This window comes from Bos javanicus, chromosome 23, assembly GCF_032452875.1.
Source record: "Bos javanicus breed banteng chromosome 23, ARS-OSU_banteng_1.0, whole genome shotgun sequence".
Taxonomy (NCBI): Eukaryota; Metazoa; Chordata; class Mammalia; order Artiodactyla; family Bovidae; genus Bos; species Bos javanicus.
This window is the reverse complement of record NC_083890.1, coordinates 31,371,905-31,392,518: the sequence shown is the minus strand read 5'-3', so window position 1 is coordinate 31,392,518 and position 20,614 is coordinate 31,371,905. Positions and strand designations below refer to the sequence as shown.

Genomic DNA, 20,614 nt, shown 5'->3' with positions numbered 1-20,614 from the left:
AAAGGCAAAGGAGAAAGGGAAAGATATACTCAACTGAATGCAGAGTTCCAGACAATAGCAAGGAGAGATAATAAAGCTTTCTTAAGTGAACAATGCAAAGAAATAGAGATAAACAATAGACTGGGAAAGACTAGAAATCTCTTTAACAAAATTGGAAATACCATTATTTCATGCAAAGATAGGCACAATAAAGGACAGAAACGGCAAGGACCTAACAGAAGCAGAAGATATTAAGAAGAAGTGGCAGGAATACAAAAGAAGAACTATACAAAAAAGTCTTAATGACCCTGAAAACCAGGATGATGTGGTCACTCACTAACCTAGAGCCAGACATCCTGGGATGTGAAGTCAAGTGGGCCTTAGGAAGCATTACTATGAACAAAGCTAATGGAGGTGATGGAATTCCAGCTGAGCTATTTAAAATTCTAAGAGATGATGCTGTTAAAGTGCTGCACTCAATATGTCAACAAATTTGGAAAACTCAGCAGTGGCCACAGGACTGGAAAAGGTCAGTTTTCCTTCCTATCCCAAAGAAAGGCAATGCCAAAGAATGTTCAAACTACTACACAATTGCCCTCATGTCAGAAGCTTAGTGGCTTAGTACAAAATTCTTGTCTTGCAGTTTGTAGATCAGAAGTCTTAAAAAGGCTCTCACTGGACTAAAACCAAGCTGTTGGCAACTCTGTGTTCGTTCTGGAAATTCTCTTAGACAATTCTTTTTCTTGCTTTCTCTGGCTTCTAGAGGTGGCCCACATCCCTTAACTCTGGACCCCATTCATCTTCAAAGCCAGCAATTGCATTACTCTAATCTCTGCTTCCCTTGTCACATCTTCTCTGATTCTCATCTTCTTATGTCTCTCTCTTCCACTTTTTTTAGAAAACAATTTATTCATTTATTTATTTTTGGTTGCCCTCAGTCTTTGTTCCTACCTGGAGGCTTCTCTACTTGTGGTGAGCTGGGGTTCCTCTTCATTTCTGTGTGTGGGCTTCCTTTTTTTGGTGGCTTCTCTTGTTGTTTCTCTTGATCTGGCTCTAGGCACATGAGTTTCAGAAGTTGCAGCACTGTCTCAGTAGTTTTGGTCTGCAGGCTCTATAGTCAGGTAAGCCCACAAATTTGATTAATTAGATTAAATGAGCCCATTCTTTGGAGGATATAGTAAAAATCCCAGCAAGTTATATTATGTATCTTGATAAACTGATTTTAAAGTGTATTGAAAGATCCAAAATAACCAACAGGATACTGAAGTTAACAATCTGGAGAAGGAAATGGCCACCTACTCCAGTATTTTTTCCTGGAAAATTCCATGGACAGAGGAGCCTGGTGGGCTACAGTCCATGGGGTCACAAAAGTTGGGCATGACTTAGCAGCTAAACCTCCACCACCACCACTGAAGAACAAGGTTGGAGGTCTGACATTATTTAGCTTCAAGATTTGTTATAAAACTACAGTGATCAAGACAGTATGGTGTTGGTGAAAGAATAAATAAATAGATTAATGGAACAGAATAAAGAGCCTAGATATAGACCTAAACCAATCCAGTCAACTGATCTTTGACGAAGGAGCAAAGACAACTTAATAAAGAATTGTATTTTCAACAAACAATTCAGAAACAACTACATGCAAAATAAAAATGAATCTAGACATAGATCCTATGTCACAAATATTAATTCAAGTAGATGATGTGCATGCACACTTAATCTCTCATTAGTGTCTAACTCTTTGCAACCCCATGGACTATAGCCTACCAGACTTTCTGTTCATGGAATTTTCTGGGCAAGAAAACTGGAGTGGGTTGCCATTTCAAAAGTAGATGACAAGCCAGACCTAAATGTAAAATGTAAAACCTTTCTGGATAACATAGGAGAAAACCTAGCTGATCTCAGTTTTGGTGATAACTATTTACCACACTACACAGCTTATAGGATCTCAATTCAATGCTCAGGGGTTGAACCTGAGCCAGGGTAGTGAAAGCACTGAATCCTGATCACTAGACCATCAGGGAACTCCTGGTGATGACTTTTTAAAAAATATTTAATTATTTATTTGAGTGTCTTATTTGTGGCATGTGGGATCCAATTCCTCTACCAGGGACTGAACCCCGGCTCTGTGCATTGGGAGACGGGAGTCTGAGCCACTGAACTACCAGGGAAGTCCCTGGAAATGATTTTTTAGATACTATACCAAGAATATAATCTGTGAAAGAAAAAATATTGAAGAATTGGAGTCCATTAAAATTAAAATCTTCTCTCTATGAAAGCCCATGGAAAGAGAATGACAGACTGGAGAAAATACTTACAAAATACATATTTGATGAAGGAGTTCATGATCTGAGCCACAGTCACTTACATTGAAATAATGATTTTTAAATAATAAATTTAAAAATTTTTAAAAATCCAGAATAGCTATGGCTATCCAAAGTGAGAAAAACAAAACTAAGGCCCTGTATTATCAGATAATATTACTTAATTTTTAAAATAATTTATTTAGTTAATCAGAGGATATTTGTTTTACAATGTTGTATCAGTTCTGCCATACAACAACATGAACCAGCCATAGGTATAGATATGTCCCCTCCATCTTGAATCTCCTTCCCACCTCCTGCCCCATACTGCCCCTCTAGGCTATCACAGAGCACCAGGTTGAGCTCCTTGCATTGTACAGCAAATTCCCACAGGCTATCTATTTTACATGTGGTAATGTACATGTTTTAATGCTACTCTCTCAATTCGTCCCACCCTCTTCTTCCCCCACTATGTCCAGAAGTTCTCTATGTCTGTGTCTCTATTGCTGCCCTAAAAGTATGTTCATCAGTACCCTTTTTCTAGATTCCATATATTTTCTTTAATATATGAATTTGTTTTTCTCTTTGACTTCCTTCACTCTGTATAACAGGCTCTAGGTTCATCCACCTCACTAGAACTGGCTCAAATTCATTCCTTTTCATGGCTGAGTAATACTCCATTGTATATATGTACCACTACTTCTTTATCTGTTCATTTGTTGATGGTTATCTAGGTTGTTTCCATGTTCTGGCTATTGTAAATAATGCTGGAAGATATTATTACTTAATTTTAAGTTAAAGAAATTAAGATAGTGTTATTTTAGTGTAAAGACAAACGTAGGCCTATGGGGCAGAATAGAAAGTCTAGGGAAAAACAGACACATATACAGTTCCCTGTTTGATGACAGGGAGACAGTGCAATTCAGTAGGGGAAAAATTGACTTTTCAATAAATAATACTGGGTTAATTGAAATAATACATTAAAGAAAATGAATTTAATACTTACCTCACACTATACATAAATTCAAAATGGAATATAAACTTAAATGTTAAAAATAAAATACTTAAACTTCTAGACAGAAACATAGGAGAACAGCTTCATGTCTTTAGTGTAGGCAAATATTTCTGAACTAGGATGCAAAATAGCACTAACTGTAAAGGCTGATAAGTTGGACTTCATTAAAATTAAAAAGTTCAAAATACAAAATTAGGAGAACTAAAGATGTACCACAAATTGGGAGAACATATTTGCAACACATATCTGACAAAGGACTTGTATTCACAATACATAAAAGCCAACACATTGGAAAAGACCCTGATGCTGGGAAAGATTGAAGGCAGCAGGAGGAGGTAACGACAGAGGGCAAGATGTTTGGATGGCATCACCAACTCAATGGATATGAGTTTGAGCAAGCTCCGAGAGATGGTGAAGGACAGGGAAGCCTGGTGTGCTGCATTCCATTCGGTTGCAGAGTTGGACACAACTGAATGACTGAACAAGAAATGAACTACAAATCATTTTTTAAAAAACTGGCAATCAACCCAACTTCTTAAATAGGGAAGAACATATGGGAAGATGTAAAATATCATAATCATCAAAAATACAAGTCAAACTCACAAAGAACTATCACTACATTCTGGCCCGAGTAGCCGAAATTAAAATGATAATACCCAGTATTGGCTAGACTGTGAAGCAACCGGAAGCCTCATAGGTTGCTTTCAGTAGTGTGAACTGTTACATTTGGAAAACATTTTCACAGCACGTAATAAAGTTAAAAACACATATATTCTGTAGACCCGCAATTCCACCTTTACATCTATTCAGTTCAGTCTCTCAGTTGTGTCCGACTCTTTGCGACCCCATGAATCGCAGCACGCCAGGCCTCCCTGTCCATCACCAACTCCCGGAGTTCACTCAGACTCACGTCCATCGAGTCAGTGATGCCATCCAGCCATCTCATCCTCTGTCGTCCCCTTCTCCTCTTGCCCCCAATCCCTCCCAGCATCAGAGTCTTTTCCAATGAGTCAACTGTTTGCATGAGGTGGCTAAAGTACTGGAGTTTCAGCTTTAGCATCATTCTTTCCAAAGAAATCCCAGGGCTGATCTCCTTCAGAATGGACTGGTTGGATCTCCTTGCAGTCCAAGGGACTCTCAAGAGTCTTCTCCAACACCACAGTTCAAAAGCATCAATTCTTCGGCTCTCAGCCTTCTTCACAGTCCAACTCTCACATCCATACATGACCACTGGAAACCATAGCCTTGACTAGACAGACCTTTGTTGGCAAAGTAATGTCTCTGCTTTTGAATATGCTATCTAGGTTAGTCATAACTTTCCTTCCAAGGAGTAAGCGTCTTTTAATTTCATGGCTGCAGTCACCATCTGTAGTGATTTTGGAGCCCAGAAAAATAAAGTCTGCCACTGTTTCCACTGTTTCCCCATCTATTTCCCATGAAGTGATGGGACCAGATGCCATGATCTTCGTTATCTGAATGTTGAGCTTAAAGCCAACTTTTTCACTCTCCACTTTCACTTTCATCAAGAGGCTTTTGAGTTCCTCTTCACTTTCTGCCATAAGGGTGGTGTCATCTGCATATCTGAGGTTATTGATATTTCTCCCGGCAATCTTGATTCCAGTTTGTGTTTCTTCCAGCGTTTCTCATGATGTATCTATCTAATAAATCAATGATTATGTTCATCTGAAACTATGCACAAGAAAGTTCATGGGGCCTGGGGGTCCCAGAGGGGGATGGGAGCGGAGAACAACAGAGAAAAGGTATTCATGGGAGGGCATACATCAGCATAGTGCTGTGTCCACCTGTTGTTCCCAGTGTCTAACAAATGATTGTCGACAATGATGGCATTTGATGATTTTCTTTTAAAAAGGGTTTGTTTGTTTTAAGGTGGAGAAAGGGAGGAGAGGCCGGGAGTGGGAAGCTTGGAGAAGTGGAAGCTTTTCTCATGCTTGTGATTTGGTGACTACTCTAAATGCTGATTCATTAGGGATTATTACGGCTGATGTCAGTGGGTTGTGATGATGGGTAGAGGGGCAGAAGATGGGGAGAGAAGAAAAGGGGGAGACAGAGACGGCACAGGCTCATTTAAAGTGACGAAGCCTTTCCTCACCAAGGATGCTTCAGGAAGAAAGATCTGAAATCCACAGTTCGAACAAAGTGATGTACACGCAGGCACAGTGAGTTAGCCGTGGAGTCCTGTTGAATGTAGCACAATGGGGCAAAAAGCTTCCCTCTCCCAGGGCTGCCTCAGGAGGAGGGGAAGAGAAAGGGTGGGCATGGGTGGGGAAGGCAGAGATCTCTGTTATGCTGGTCCATTTAATGATGTAACTTTACATATTATTTTAGCTTTAAAAGGAAATAAAGGTTCAGATTTGAAAGGGGGGTAGGGTGGGGGGTGGGGAAATGTCAACAAAAGAACATTGATTGTAATGTGAGAAAAGTGTATTTTTGTATTTTAATAAATATTGTTCAATTAAAAAAAAAAAAAGAAAGTTCAGTGCTTTTTATAATAACCACAAATTGAAAGCCAAATGCCTATCAACATTTGAGTGGATAAGTAAATTGTGGTACAACCATAAAATGGACGTTTATAAATAGGAACAAACTGCTTTTAACTGCTTTAAGAAAAAACAGATGAATCTCAAAGACAATACTGAGTGAAAGAAGCCAGACTTATAAGAATGCAGAGTCTACTTGATTCAATATGTATAAAGTTTTAAACAAATGAGAGGGAACATGAGGGAGCATGCATGGTGACTAAGGGGTGCAAACTTGTAGAGATCATCATGCTGTGCACTTAAAATCTGGGTGCTTTACTGTATATAACTTATACTTTAATAGAATAAAAGAATAAAAATGACTGAAAGAATAGAAGGTATTTAAGCGTCAAGCTAGAAATGATCTCAAACGGTGTTGTCTTGAGTTCTAGGAAGCTTACCACTCCAACAGGAAGCTATAAATCACCACGCCCCTTTAGCTCTCCAATTCATACCCTTAAGAAATATACATAAATTTTCTTTTACCACTCTGTTCTTTTGTTCCTCCTATCATACTCACGAAATTTGAGGGTGTTTCCCCATTGTCTTATTTTTTGTTGTTGGTACAATTATTTTGGAAAGGGGAAGCGTGTTATGTTTTCAGAAAACAAGACAAAAAGTTTTCTTACATTTTTCTGAAATGGAGTAAGTAGTTAAGAAAAGACTATTTAAAGAGAGTAGTTGAGAAGATAATGACCAGCGGGTGGCCGAAATAGCTCAGTTGGGAGAGCGTTAGACTGAAGATCTAAAGGTCCCTGGTTCAATCCCGGGTTTCGGCAGCTGTTTTCTTACCCTTTTGTAACGTGAACTACAAGATACTGATGCCAAACTAAATGTCCATCGCCTTCAAATATACAATATAATAAGTCTATAGTGCCTTTTATATACTGAGGAATTGCATACATTTACCCTCAATTTCTATGGCAAAACGTAATTCTGTGCCTATATACAGTAATTCTTCCACAACTACCAGTAATTCCTTAAGGTAAAGAGGGGAAAAAAACCCAAAGCAAAACACTTAGTGCTTTATATTTATGTATTTATTTAGATGTTATTAAAGGCATCTATAAGAAGCAGGGCACGAGCAATTTCAATTGTCCCTTATTTACAGTAATTCTTTCGGAGTTCAAATTGCTAAAACACGCTCATTCTTTAGCGATGGCTTTCTGAGTGAACATCAGGGGTCTATATACACATTTTGGAATGTAGAAGAATCCTCAAAAGCCAGAAGGTAGTTGATTTGGAAAAGTACAGAGGACGTGGGACTAAGAGTTAACAGATTTCGTTTCTGTGACTTTTGAGCACCTGTAAGCCTTACTAGGACAAGAGCTCTTGAAGACTAGAGAAGTAAAACCTAGAAGACTGGCGGGACTTGAGCCTTTCACTATTGAATACTTAAGCAACCACTAGCAACTCACATGGAGAAGGCAATGGAACCCCACTCCAGTACTCTTGCCCGGAAAATCCAATGGATGAAGGCGTCTGATAGGCTGCAGTCCATGGAGTCGCTAAGAGTTGGACACGACTGAGCGACTTCACTTTCACTTTTCACTTTCATGCATTGGAGAAGGAAATGGCAACCCACTCCAGTGTTCTTGCCTGGAGAATCCCAGGGGCGGGGGAGCCGGGTGGGCTGCTGTCTATGGGGTCGCACAGAGTCGGACACGACTGAAGCGACTTAGCAGCAGCAGCAGCAGCAGCAGCAGCAGCAACTCACACTTCCCCCTTGCATCAGCGTCGGCTTAAAATTCGACAAAAATCATTACTTGTTGATTCATTTAGCTTTAAATGAATATATTCAGTGAAAATTTAACTAGGGGTAGGTCAGCAGGAGAGTTCAAAAAGTAGGGAAAAAACCAAAACAAAACAAAACAATGCAACCCCAGGAAATGTAAAGGGACATTTCCCGAGGCTGCAGGAGATTCCTTCAACTTTAGGTGATAAAAACTATAGCCTCCCCGAGGGCCAACGAGCTCATCTCACTCTATCTTCTCCAACCTCGTGCTTGGATCCTTCCATTCGCAAAATGGAAGATGAGTGATACAGAGAATGCACTGTATCACTGGGTGAAAATTTTAATACCAACTTGAAAACATTAGGTCTCTAAGTTACAAATTATTTGCAATTTGTGATATAGTAGGGACATGCTTTTAAAAACGGAAGGCTCCCTTCACCCACTATTGAAGATCCTATTACAGTGCTTTTTCTACAAATAAGCTATGCTCAATTTCTGCACGAAAATTTATCCGTGGATTTTCTAGTCCAAATACGAAGAATTGAAATAGTATAGATTCCTCATTAAAATCTATGAATGTGGTCTGAGGAAGAGGGATAAAAACATTATTTTTTATAATTTTTTAGACTAAAAGAAAAATGTAAACCAATTTACTTTCATAAAAGAGAGCCACTCCTGTGGTGGCCGGTTAGCTCAGTTGGTTAGAGCGTGGTGCTAATAACGCCAAGGTCGCGGGTTCGATCCCCGTACGGGCCATTCCTGGCTTGATTTTGGACTTAAGATACCCGCTGGGTGGACCTTTACAACCCACGGTTATTATAATCCGAGGTCCACAAGCTTAAACTTTTCCCTCGTGGCGGTGAACTTTACCTACGGTGCAGAGCGAGGATAGAAGTTACACATTCAGAAATCTAGCCACCTATGAAGATCCTCTTTTGGTATAGTTTGAGAAATTCCCCCTCACTTGGCAGTGATCTCCCCTAGCCTCTCTGTTCTGCCTCAACGCAGAGAAAGAGGCAAGTCTGTTCTCTTTGGAGATGCCGCTCCAACGCTGCCTTTCCACGCCTTCCTTACACACTCATCTTCTTTTAAAAAATAGTGGGGAGATTCCTCTTGGTTTTTCTGTCCACTTGAGGTCCAGTTTCCCAGCTCCTGCGTATGTCCGTAAGATTGACGTTTCCGGCTGGTGGGGTAGATACCAGGGATGAAAAGAACCCACTGGACCTCAAGGGTGTGTGTGCTAAGCCGCTTCGGTAGTGTCAGACTCTGCGACCCTATGGACTCTGGCCCGCTGGCTCCTCTGTCCTTGGGATTGTCCAGGCAAGAATACTGGAGGCCTTCTTCCAGGGAGTCTTCCTGACCCAGGGGTGGAACCCTCGTCTCCGATGTCTCCTGTGTTGGCAGTTAGGTTCTGTACCACTAGTGACACCTGGGAAGCAAAACGCAGACGCCCGAACAGGGACTTGAACCCTGGACCCTCAGATTAAAAGTCTGATGCTCTACCGACTGAGCTATCCGGGCTCACAACGACCGTGCCCATCCTGAGGTAAAAAACCTTCCTCATCGCGTCTCTACCACACTTCTTGACTCAGCATTTCCATAGGAGATGTCTCTTTTTGCCAGTAGCTATGCGAGGAATGGCACCCCACTCCAGTACTCTTGCCTAGAAAATCCCATGGACGGAGGAGCCTGGTAGGCTGCAGTCCATGGGGTTGCTGAGGGTCGGACACGACTGAGCGACTTCACTTTCACTTTTCATTTTCATGCATTGGAGAAGGAAATGGCAACCCACTCCAGTGTTCTTGCCTGGAGAATCCCAGGGACGGGGGAGCCTCGTGGGCTGCCGTCTATGGGGTCGCACAGAGTCGGACACGACTGAAGCGACTTAGCAGCAGCAGCAGCATGCGAGGAAAGAGCTTTGCAGGATGGTCTTCAGAGTCAGGACTCTTCCCAGTTGGAAAAAAAATACTGATGCAGAAGATACTGGTAGGGACATTTTTTTCTTTTCGTTTTTCTTTAAAGTTTCGTTGATGTAAAAACCTCCCTTCTGATGGTCTTTTTCAGTCAGTCACTTTTCTCAAGTTCAAGAAGCGATGAAAAGTAGGAAGAAAAGCTTTCTGGATGGGTCCTTTGATGATTCTTGAAGTCTCTTTCAGACTCAACGGACGGAAAATGAAGGATCAGTTCCACGAAAATATATTCGAAGGACTTTAAAAACTTGTTTCAGTATCCTTTAGAAAAGAGTACCTAGAAGGGAAAAAAGTCAGCCTAACGAGCCAGCCAGGAGTCGAACCTAGAATCTTCTGATCCGTAGTCAGACGCGTTATCCATTGCGCCACTGGCCCTCGCTGGTTAAGCGTTCCTCACGTTCATGTTTTCATCATTATCCGCAGTTCATGCCAACCAAAGACATGATTAATTTTTTTAAATCTAGTAAGGGGTTAAAACCAGAGACTAAATTGACTTCGGGAAAGCATGCTTTCTTTTCTGATTTGGTTCCATAACATGTATTTACAGAAAATGCTTTCTTTGAAAACAATGAGTCTTCACTTACTTGCTGACTATGCATTGACAACTTGTTTACTTGTTTGCTGCTTAGTATGAAATCTCTGTGGACTCAGTTATCTATTTCTTATTCCACTTCAAATCCTGTCTTACCCAGCGTATATTAGTGCTAGTTTTGAGGTCTTCATTCCGCACCCCCGCCCCCCGCCCCACAACACCCACACACACCGTTCTTTCCTACAGAATGTTCATCTGCCCTCAAAATCCTATAAGGAGACAAGGATTCAATAGAAGTATTCATTTTAAGAATCTCATTTAACAAACTCAAAAAACAGAATAAAATTGGCTTAAAAATGTACTTAGCTGTTCAAAGTAGGCAAAACAGCTGAAAATGCAACAGTGCTTTTAAAGAGTGGTTTAGTACGTTGAGAAGGAGACAAGACTTTGTATGGTTTTGAAATTCAAAACAAAGTGAGAATTTAAAATATATTCTCTCTGTGCCTCAATTTCCTCCTTTGTATAAAAGGCTTTCTCTTAAAGAGAGCGTGGCAAATGCCGTGGAGTATTATCTTCCATTTTTATGGCTCTCACCTGCAGCCGCTGATATCAGGACAAACACTGAAGATGGTTGCCTGGGAATGATTTAAAGTAGCTGCAGCTCTCTATAATCACAAATCACAAAGAGAAACTATTTCCCAACGTCTCCTCTGTTCGCTTTGCTACTGTCATCACTCTTACAGACTTAACAAACCATCTCAACGAAGCCAGTATGTTTGAGCGTGATCCAAGCCTCTTGTAGACAGTGGGTAGGCTGGGCTCTGGATGCTCACAGAGGCTCAGACTATGAAAGGGAACTCTGAAACTCTAAGCTGGCTGGCGCTCACTCTCTTTAAAATTTTCAGAACTGCCTTTCAAGAGATTTTTCTGTAATGCATGCTGCGTGGGACGGCAGCAAATTATTTGGAAGTTTCAAGAGTCAAGGATACACCGAAAACGAGAACGCTGTGAGCAGGACTTGAACCTGCGCGGGGAAACCCCATTGGATTTCGAGTCCAACGCCTTAACCACTCGGCCATCACAGCTCAGCAAGACCAGTTTTACTCATTCGACTAAAAACCAGTATTTATCGTTTCCCTGCAAGGTTGAAAGAAGAGAGGACCACCGGTTTCTGAGTGTCCCCAAGAAGACCTTCTCCAACCCCAAGCTTGCATATTTCACTTAGTGACAATTTCAACTTTTCAGGTATTTAGGCAGAAAAAAAAAATCTTGGCAATATTCTTTACTTCAAATTTTCTTTCATTCCGTGGATGTGAGGAAATTGTCTTGTTCTACCTTCAAAATGTGTTTAGATGTGAAAAACTTTTCACCCCTCCAACTGCCACAGCCCTGCTCCAAGAAAGCTTCATCTCGTTTCTGTTTCCTTTTGCCTTTATCTAGTCAAAGTATCCAGAATATGCGATCTGGTGTGACTTAACCTCTAAGGAAAAAAGTCAGTTAAAGTCCACCAATAAATCTGAATGAATTCACATCAGAAAGAATCCTCTTAGTCTACTGGTTGGACTATTGGGGGCAAATTCTGGGCCCTAGCTTCCCATCCGGAGAGCCCAGTCTCTGTCGCCCCCATGTGGTCACTGAATGCAGGCGCGGTCGTTAACTGAGCTGAACACCTGGAGACAGTGTCATTTCCCTGAAGGTGGATCAAGTGAAAGCATGCTATTTCTTGTGTTAGGCCCATTCCAAAAGAAAAACCATCCCTCTAAAGTGACTTTTAGCAAAATACATCATGAAATACACACAAACAAGCCGCCAAACTTTTCAACCCTTTCTTATTTCCGGGAAATCCCCAAACTGCTGGCACGTAACTGATTTCAGGAATGCTCAAGATCCTTCCTTTCATCCGAGGCCGTTTCCGCCTGCTGGCCTCCCACTTAGGGCGGAGCTGGATGCCAGATGCTGAGTTTTAGGAGAACGTAGAGTTTGATTCCGCTGAAGAGGAGGCTCTCCGCAACAGCCAAGGCCGGGAGTCCGCCCTGGGCCTGGGGGGTGAGCGGGGGGGGGGGGGGGGCGGGTCTGGCTTGTTCCACTGCGGTTGAATAGCCTAAAATCTAGCCCCACGGAGAAACAGTCCCAGAGGATCTTTCTGGGGTGGTGGGAACAGAGGGGAAGGGCGCTCCCCAAAATGCAGGTAAGAGCCTTCTTGCTCCAGCACAGATACCCGGGGAGTTTTTGAGGACAGGAATCTCCTCTTATCCATTCCCCAACCCCAATTGCTCCCCACAACTCTTTTTTCCCAATCTATGCCTGATGAGCTTTGGAACTACTGGATGGTACTAATAGGAGTAATAATAACTGAACAGTTGTGAGATCGCTGTCTGGTTTCGAGGTGAAGCACTTTTGTCTCTCTGAAGGTCAGGAGAAAGTCACTTTGCAGAAAACCTGTTCGTCCAAGACAGACACACGGCGCAGGCCTGGTGCATCAGGGGTCTCCTCCGGTTGACCCCAGGCTGGCCCCTCGGTCCTTCCAGCAGGAGAACGCCGAGTGCAGGAGGGGAAAGAGCGGGTGGGAAAGGGGAAACCCCGGCTTCAGAGCAGAGGGCGTCCGGACAGCTTTTCGTTTTAAACCCCTCGGCCTCAAGAGAAGGGCAAATGTGGTTTATTTTTGAAGTCTGGTACCGCAAAAACAACGTACAGAGGTCTTCTGTGGAAATGGAAAACGATACCCAGCTGAAGCCTGTTTCCGCCCGGTTTCGAACCAGGGACCTTTCGCGTGTTAGGCGAACGTGATAACCACTACACTACGGAAACCAGACATGACGGGCGAATGCTGCTGCTGCTGCCAAGTCGCTTCAGTCGTGTCCGACTCTGCGACCCCATGGACTGCAGCCTACCAGGCTTCCCTGTCCATGGGATTCTCCAGGCAAGAACACTGGAGTGGGTTGCCATTTCCTTCTCCAATGCATGAAAGTGGAAAGTGAAAGTGAAGTCACTCAGTCGTGTCTGACTCTTAGCGACCCCATGGACTGCAGCCCACCAGGCTCCTCCATCCATGGGATTATCCGGGCAACAGTACTGGAGTGGGGTGCCATTGCCTTCTCCCTGAAGGGCGAATAGGTAGAGGTAAATATTCTTTCTTGTTCTAGGTCTTTGAAATGTTTCCATTTTTCTTTCTTCGTTTTTTTTTTTCTTTTTAAAATCAATAACAAATACAAGTAGAAATGTGTTACCAAACATATCTACCATAATGTTCAGAAAAACCTGCTTGAACGGCCAAAAAATTGGAATGCCCTTGAAGGCTTCCAAGAGAAAATGACACCAAATCTAAGACTTAATAGATGAAAAGAAGTATGATGGTTAGAGGTTAATAAGGGAATTTTTTTGTTGTTGGGAAGTGAACGAAATAGGAATAATCTTCGGGGTGGAGGGGGTGGGAATCCAAGCATTTGAAGCAAGACATGGAAAGAAATAAGACTAAATGGTTATATATGGGCCAGATCAAAGGCAAGATGGATGTGCCTCCCAAACTGGGGAAGGTATATTTCAATTTGAATCTGATGAGAGAGGGAGTGGAGACTAATCTTTAATTCTTGGAGTGTAGATGTCATCTATATTTACACTTAAGGTTTTTTTTTTTTTTAAGTGTGATTTACATACATTAAAATGCTCTAAACTTAAGGGTACTTATAGCTCAGTGGGGGAAAACATGTGACAACTCATTCATTGAATAAGCTCAGCAAATAACAATCTGAATAAACATAAAGAAAACTATAACTAGCCAAATTATGTTGATATTCTTGTAAAACAAAGATTTAAAACATCTTAAAAGCAGCTGGAGGGAAATGATACTACATCTTAGGTTAAATAAAGATTAAATGGAATAAGAAATATTAATTCAAAGGAAGGTAGAAAAGGAGGAACCAAGAACAAGTAGGATAAGTGGAAAACAAATAATGATGTCAACTTAAACCCAGATATATATAATTGCTTTTAATGTAAATGGAATAAATAATTAAAAGGCATAAATGGGCTGGCTAAATAGTAAAATAAAGAAAACAAGAGCCTTTTGTGTCCTGCTTACAAGAAATATACTTGAAAAATAAGACAACAGGTTGAAAATAAAGTGTCGGGGAACTATGCAAACATCAACCATTAGAAACTTGGTTGACAAATAGAGGAGACATCAAAGTAAAAAGTAAGACCAGAGATAAAGAACATTTCATAATGATAAAGTGATCAACTCAGCAAGAAGACACGTCAATTCTTATATGAAGCCAAACTGAGAAAACTAAAACAAGAACCACAATAAGCAGAGCTATGGTTGGTGATTTTAAAGATCACTTTTAGTAGCTGATGAGAAACTTACAGAAAAGGGGAAATAAGTAGGAATTGAGGACATGAGCCATAGTAGTACCTATTCAACTTGATCTAGTTGACATTTATCACACAGAACATCCAACTACTGCAGAATTCTCATTATTTTCAAGTGCACATTAAACCTACACCAAAACAAAAAGGGCCCCAAAACAAGTCTTAATAAATTTAAAAGGATTCAAACAATTTAAAAAAATGTTTTCTGACAATAACAGAATTAAACTTGAGGTCAATAACAAAATGATAATTAAAAAAATTCTAATACTGGGAAACTTGAGCAGTATGCGCTACTGCTGCTGCTAAGTCGCTTCAGTCGTGTCCGACTCTGTGTGATCCCATAGACGGAAGCCCACCAGGCTCCCCCGCCCCTGGGATTCTCTAGGCAAGAACACTGGAGTGGGCCGCCATTTCCTTCTCCAATGTGTGAAAGGGAAAAGTGAAAGTGAAGTCACTCAGTCGTGTCCGACTCTTAGCTACCCCATGGACTGCAGCCTACCAGATTCCTCCATCCATGGGATTTTCCAGGCAAGAGTACTGGAGTGGGGTGCCATTGCCTTCTCCAGAGAAGTATACTTCTAAGTAAAATATAAGTACAATGGAAACTAGAAAATACTTTGAATTGAAAGAATGAAAATACAACACACAACTAAAGTAGTGCTTAGAAGAAAATATATAGGTTTAAATGCATATATTAGAAAAAGAAGAAAGGTTTAAGACTGGGAAATCTTAGGGAGGAAATGATGTTTTGTATTTTAAGCCAGAGATATATGTCTTCTGGGTTGAGAATGACTTCAGATGGCCAGTCTTGAAGACAGGGAGAACAGGAAGAGGCTGTTAGAGATTGTAGTGAAGAAGGTCCAAATAAGAACCAAGTAGATGAACAGAGAGAAAAACACCTCACATATGTTAAATGTAAATCAGGAAGACTGTTGTAATTTGGTGGGGTAAGGCAGCAGGAAGAGTCAAGTTTAATAATAGATTTCCAGTGGAAATAATGATCAGTTGAGTTTATGGTGTATGGTGCCAGTGGTACTCATGTGAAATCCTGGTGGATTTGAATTTGAATTTAGGCAGAGACCTCTTTCAGACATAGATATTTTGAAAGATCAGCTCCAGGCAGGCAGCCAAGGAAGGGTCAGCTCCAGAGACTCCTCCTTCCCTAACATTTTCTCTCATCACCATGCCTTACTTTTCCACCTTTTCAAGGGACATTCCATTTGAATTTGTTCACCAAACTTTATCCAGTGTCCAAGATGGGAAGTGTATACCTGGATATGAAGAAGAAAGACCCACACAGCTGGCTTAAGACAATGTCAGTTGTACCCTCAGAGCACAAAAGAGGAGCTGTCCATTTGAGCATCCCAAGCCAGAGAACATTTAATTCAGAAGGAAGTTTGAATGAAGAATACGGTAGGTCAAGAAAGAAAGAGTAGTTCAACTAAGGAGAAGTCCCTTTAACAAAGACACAATTGAGAATGTCCATGACTTGTTTAAAACTGTTTTATAGAATAACAACCTTTTATCATTTAGACCTATTAAGTACTGAACACTTCTAGAGGTACAGGATTTCACTGATTAGATTCAACTCCATTTTAAGAGATTCTTTAAAATGTCAGTCTTTTGACACATTTGCATTCCCAGATGCTCAACAAAGGAGTAATTAATCTGTTAGGCCATGACAATGAGAAGCAAGAAGGTACTTAAGGTGCAATCATTGCCTGTAGAATTTTGTGCACATTACTAAGTACGGTGAAGTGGACATTTGTAGAGCCTAATTATTTTAAGATATATCTTAGAATGTCAAAAGAAACAGCAGATAAGCAGAAACATCTTTGTTTTTAGGATTTAATGTCTTTATCAGAACTTTTATGTAAAAATCTGTCTAGAAAAAAGTGTGACTTCATTTGTCTCTAAACTCATGCTAGATGCTTTATATGCTTTGTCACTAACCACTCTTCTTTGTCACTAACCATTTGTCTCTTTTCAAAAACTTCAGTGATGACCTAGAGTCCAGAATCACTTGAAAAGTAGAAACAGCTATTACAGTACTCAATTCAACATTTACATTAGGTGTTTTTTTTTTTTTTTTAGCCCTTTCTCTTTTTTCCCCCTTACCTTCTTTAGGATGAGGCTAAGAGCAGACATGCAAAGGAAAATTGAAGGCTTCCTAGAAGTGGTGAGTAGCAAGAAAAGGTTCAATGACAGAGGATTTAAACTAATCACTTCTGACCATAGGTCTTCCTACCCTATCCATTGTTCCTTAAAGATGATTGGTACTAATACTTCTACATATTACCTTGAAATTAGAAAAGCCATTAGCTATTTAATAGTCTATTAAACAAACAAACAAAAAAAACTTGAGTGCCAACCCTACTCCAAGTGTATCTGAGGTTGCAAAAAAATAATTAAAGCTCTCCAGTAATGAGACAAATCTAAAGGATATCTGAAAGGGCATGTGTTTAAAGCTGTTGAATCTCCTTCACTTGATTCCAATAGTTAGACAAAAGGGCAAACCTCAGCTAGGCTAGATTACCTATTCACTGCTAATATCATGATTCAGACAAACAATCAGAGAGTCCTTAAATTACTTCTGATCTATGATTTGGGAATGCTTCTCAGGGTATTCTTTACCCTTTTACCTCTGTCCTCTTCTACAAAGTACCCCATTTTTCCCAAGCAAAGCTTAAGTTCTGAGTATTAGGATATTCATCCAGTGTCAATTCAAGTTAGTTTCTACTCACTTAGAGAAAAATATTTTCTGAGTTTTCGCAAAAACCAGAACCAGAGTAAGACTCTGACAGGCCCCGCTGGGATTCGAACCCAGGATCTCCTGTTTACTAGACAGGCGCTTTAACCAGCTAAGCCACGGAGCCCATCTTAGCAAAGCTTTTAGTTATACTCTATTTGAACTTAATTTCATATGTCTCTTCGCTATAATGAATTTAGAAACTGGTTTGCCAGGTGATAAAAGCGTGGGGGGGGGGGGGGTGGGGAGGCAGGAGGGGAAGCAAACTTATGTCAGTCAAAACCAAAGAAAAATGTTCTTTTGGAAGAATAAATACAGGTACTAGATTAAGATGACTATCTTCTCATGAGAAATTGTTTCAGAGTGGACATCACTGGATTCAACTAGACTATAAACTCTGGCAACGGGTGTGTGTGTCGGGGGTGGGGGCTGGGGGGTTGTATGAAGTGTTAGGGGTGGGGGAGTGTGTGTCAGAGACCTTTGTTGAAGCCTAAAAGAAAAAATGAAATGATCTTCTATTAGCCATCATATTATTTTAGCCACACCTGCTCTCTTCTATATTAGTGTGTTGAAGGAGGGGTTACTGATCAAAGATACTGGTCAAAAGTATGTATTTGACACAAGATTTCTGAAAGAACAGTGGTGTGATGCACCTGTCAAATCACCCTCCAGAATGGTGGCACTTATTTCTCCACTTCAGGAATGTTGACTTCTAATGGCTTACGGCTGGGTTACTCGGCGCTATCGGCAACAGACAAGAGGGAAACCTTGCTCAAGAGTACACCAACCCTTGAGTGTAGCTCAAATCCAGCCTCAATTCAGAATATTACTAAAGGGCCATTTCAGGTTCAGATATCCTGGTAAGCTGAACTGAGGCTTCTTTTACAACATCAAGTTCAACTTTTGCCTCTTCCTAATCCTGTTTCCTTCACCCTCTTATTGCGGTCGATTCTAAGAGTGGTCCCAATAAGACTCTAACACCATCTTACACCAGGCTCAAGGAGAAGCAATAGGTTATCTCTGAGGAATTTCAGCAGCAGCCATCCCCAGAAAAGGCTGCTGCCAGCTGGAGCTGCTATGAATCAGCAGAGGCGGTGGGGTAGGGGTGGGGGCTCGGTGTGGAGGAGGAGGCAAGCTCTGGCCCTGCAGCCGGCCTTGCAGCCTCCCCTGGGTCACTGCTTTGGCATCTCTATCTCCATCGCAATGTTTATTTCCCAGGAAACTGACCTTTAACACAAAGCAAGCGACTACAGTCTACCATCTAAGTCTGAATAGGGCCCAGGTTCTCAAAAACCACTTAAACATACCAAGTACCTGAGTAGAACCAGAATGTCAGGTACTACTAATAACATTCTGCTATACAAACTTTCAGAATTTTCACCAAAGAACAAAACAAATGAAGACATGTACAAGTTGATTAAAAGATGTACAAAGTTAGTGAAAGGTGCTGAAGGGCCAGAAGAATAATTTATATGTATGATATTAAAAGCAAAATTTTAGTGAAATGGAAAGCAAGAAAAAAATGGCAGATTCAGCCAACCAAAGAGTATGATTCCCATTTCCAGGAAAAAAAAAAGTGAATACCAAGTATTGTATTTAAAACTTTATTTACTAGCAGTGCCTATCCAAAAGAAACTATGTAATATACATAAATACATATGCAAACAGGTCAATTCAGTTCAGTCCCTCAGTCCAGTCTGACTCTTTGCGACCCCACGGAGTGCAGCACCCCAGGCTTCCCTGTCCATCACCAACTCCTGGAGCGTCCAACCATCTCATCCTCTGTTGTCCCCTTCTCCTCCTGCCTTCAATCTTTCCCAGCATCAGAGAAAGATTTTCCCAGTGAGTCAGTACTTTGCATCATGTGGCCAAAATATTGGAGTTTCAACTTCAGCATCAGTCCTTCCAATGAATATTCAGGACTAATTTCTTTTAGGATTGACTGGTTTGACCTCCTTGCTGTCCAAGGGACTCTCAAGAGTCTTCTCCAACACCACACTTCAAAAGCATCAGTTCTCCAGTACTCAGCATTCTTTATAGTCCAACTCTCATATCCACACATGACTACTGGAAAACCATAGCTTTGACTAGACAGACCTTTGTGGGCCAAGTAATGTCTCTGCTTTTTAATATGCTGTCTAGGTTGGTCATAGCTTTTCTTCCAAGTAGCAAGCATCTTTCGATTTCATGGCTGCAGTCACCATCTGCAGTGATTTTGGAGCCCCCCAAATAAAGTCTCTCACTGTTTCCATTGTTTCCCCATCTATTTGCCATGAAGTGATGGGACAGGATACCATGATCTTATTTTTTTGAACGTTGAGTTTTAAGCCAACCTTTTCACTCTCCTCTTTCACTTTCATCAAGAGGCTCTTTAGTTCCTCTTCATTTTCTGCCATAAGGGTGGTGTCATCCGCATGTATGAGGTTATTGATATTTCTTCTGGCAATCTTGATTCCAGCTTGTGCTTCATCCAGTCCAGCATTTCACATGATGTACTCTGCATATAAGTTAAATAAGTAGGGTGACAATATACATCATTGACATACTCCTTTCCCTATTTGGAACCAGTCTGTTGTTCCATGTCTGGTTCTAACTGTTGCTTCTTGACCTGCATACAGATTTCACAGGAGGCAGGTAAGGTGGTCTGGTATTCACACCTCTTGAAGAATTTCCCACAGTTTATTGTGATCCACACAGTCAAAGGCTTCGGCATAGTCAATGAAGCAGAAGTAGATGTTTTTCTGGAATTCTCTAGCTTTTTCAATGATCCAGCGGATGTTGGCAATTTGATCTCTGGTTCCTCTGCCTTTTCTAAATCCAGCTTGAATATCGGGAAGTTCAGGATTCGTGTACTGAAAGCCTGGCTTGGAGAATTTTTTGAAGCTTGGCTTGGAGAATTTTGAGCATTACTTTGTTAGCACGTGAGATGAGTGCAATTGTGCAATAGTTTGAACATTCTTTGGCATTGCCTTTCTTTGGGATTCGAATGAAAACTGACCTTTCCCAGTCCTGTGACCACTGCTGAGTTTTCCAAATTTGTTGGCATATTGAGTGCAGCACTTTCACAGCATCATCTTTTAGGATTTGAAACAGCTCAACTGGAATTCCATCACTTCCATTAGCTTTGTTCATAATGATGCTTCTTAAGGCCATTTGACCTTGCATTACAGGATGTCTGGCTCTAGGTGAGTGATCACACCATCGAGGTCATCTGGGTCTTGAAGATCTTTTTTGTATAGTTCTTCTGTGTATTCTTGCCACCTCTTCTTACTATCCTCAGCTCCTGTTAGGTCCATACAATTTCTGTCCTTTATTGTGCCTATCTTTGCATGAAATGTTCCCTTAGTATCTCTAATTTTCTTGAAAAGATCTCTAGTCTTTCCCATTCTATTGTTTTCCTTTATTTCTCTGCACTGATCACTGAGG

General features: G+C 41.1%; 7 non-coding genes across 7 annotated transcripts; 2 read left to right on the top strand and 5 right to left on the bottom strand.

The window, feature by feature from the left end:
* The first annotated feature begins 6,540 nt into the window (after window positions 1–6,540).
* Window positions 6,541–6,613, top strand: TRNAF-GAA (transfer RNA phenylalanine (anticodon GAA)). The gene has a single exon. It is a non-coding gene; the product is annotated as a tRNA-Phe (tRNA).
* Window positions 6,614–8,251: 1,638 nt separating this feature from the next.
* On the top strand, window positions 8,252–8,325 carry TRNAI-AAU (transfer RNA isoleucine (anticodon AAU)). Its single transcript has one exon. It is a non-coding gene; the product is annotated as a tRNA-Ile (tRNA).
* Window positions 8,326–9,017: 692 nt separating this feature from the next.
* Window positions 9,018–9,090, bottom strand: TRNAK-UUU (transfer RNA lysine (anticodon UUU)). The gene has a single exon. It is a non-coding gene; the product is annotated as a tRNA-Lys (tRNA).
* Window positions 9,091–9,841: 751 nt separating this feature from the next.
* On the bottom strand, window positions 9,842–9,914 carry TRNAR-ACG (transfer RNA arginine (anticodon ACG)). The gene has a single exon. It is a non-coding gene; the product is annotated as a tRNA-Arg (tRNA).
* Window positions 9,915–11,074: 1,160 nt separating this feature from the next.
* Window positions 11,075–11,156, bottom strand: TRNAS-CGA (transfer RNA serine (anticodon CGA)). The gene has a single exon. It is a non-coding gene; the product is annotated as a tRNA-Ser (tRNA).
* A 1,650-nt stretch (window positions 11,157–12,806) lies between these two features.
* TRNAV-AAC (transfer RNA valine (anticodon AAC)) lies at window positions 12,807–12,879 on the bottom strand. The gene has a single exon. It is a non-coding gene; the product is annotated as a tRNA-Val (tRNA).
* Window positions 12,880–17,241: 4,362 nt separating this feature from the next.
* On the bottom strand, window positions 17,242–17,315 carry TRNAT-AGU (transfer RNA threonine (anticodon AGU)). Its single transcript has one exon. It is a non-coding gene; the product is annotated as a tRNA-Thr (tRNA).
* Window positions 17,316–20,614: the final 3,299 nt, after the last annotated feature.